Here is a 1,380-nt window from a genome sequence, read left to right on the forward strand (position 1 = left end):
TGATTCGATTCGCGTTCGTTCACCGTCGGATGTGTCGGCGGAGAGGAGGCACCGGCGAAGTCTTGTGCAAACTGTCTAACCCTAAATTTGTTTTCCGGTGCAGGAATTAGTTGGTCCGCGGTGGTTTCCTCAAAAACTACGGTTCGTCGAATTTTTTTTCCCGGTGAGTTTTTCGAAGGAATTTTACAGGCATATTTGGTAGACTACTAAAAGATAAGTCTATTTCACTTATGTTATGGTCAGGTAGAGTTGTTTGTTGTGACTCTTATAGATAGCATTGTGATAGAGTTGTTTGTGTGTCGTTTCAGGTTTAGATATAATTGTTTGTTTTGTTGACATGTAAAATTGTAATGGTTGTTTGATAGACTTGTTTTGTTGAGTGGTAGACTTGTTATTGGTATTAGGTAGACTTGTTATTAGTGTATGGTAGACTTGTTTTGTTGACTTGTAGAAATGTAATGGTTGTTTGGTAGACTTGTTTGTTGAATATAACCGTAGTTTATAGTAGACTTGTTATTGTGTCGAGTGGTAGACTTGTTATTGGTGTGAGGTAGACTTGTTATTGGTAGACTTGTTTTTGACGAATGTGGTAGTCTTGTTTTGTATTGTTATTGTTGTTGTTTTTTGTTGACGTCGTATTGGTGTTGTTTTGTATTGGTGTTGTTTTTGTTGATTGGTAACCTTGTTCTTTTTTTTTTTCTTCTTAGATGGCTTCAGCTAGTGATTCGAAAGAATATCCCCCAAGATTGCATCAGCCTGGAAAATCTCCCTTACAAGAGCACAGCTTTAACTATGGCTGTCACCTGACTGATTTCGGCAAGTTGAGGGAGAACATTGGCGATGATATATTTAATGATGTAATGAACAGATGTGCAATTGGATCAATTTTAAAGCTTGCAACTAGGGGATATGTTTGGAGTTCACACATGGTTCATCAGTTCATAGCCAACCAATTGGCCGTGGACAGGCAGTACGAGGTTTGGTCTTTGATTGGTGGTAGACCGTTGAGGTTTTCGTTGCACGAGTTCGCAGAAATTACGCGGTTCAACTGTGATCCAATTGTCGAAGATGGTTGGGACATTGATCACACTGAGTTTTGGGCTGAGATGGGTGTCAAAACCTTCGACGGTCCTAATTGGAATGAGTTGGATCGTGTCATAGATCGCTGTCAGACATGGAGTGAAGCGAAGAAGAAAATGGTTGCAAAGCTCCTTCTCCTGCATGTCGGAATATTTGGCCTCAACCGGAATAGTCGAGTGCCGTTGAAGTGCGCAAAACGAGTGTTGGATGAAGATGCTTTTGAGAGTTATCCGTGGGGGCGTCATGCTTTTAAGCATTTAGTAGAATCTATTAAAGTTGCGTGTTTAGATGGAGACACTT

Source organism: Eutrema salsugineum, unplaced genomic scaffold (genome assembly GCF_000478725.1).
Source record: "Eutrema salsugineum unplaced genomic scaffold, Eutsalg1_0 scaffold_5, whole genome shotgun sequence".
In the NCBI taxonomy this organism is placed as follows: domain Eukaryota; kingdom Viridiplantae; phylum Streptophyta; class Magnoliopsida; order Brassicales; family Brassicaceae; genus Eutrema; species Eutrema salsugineum.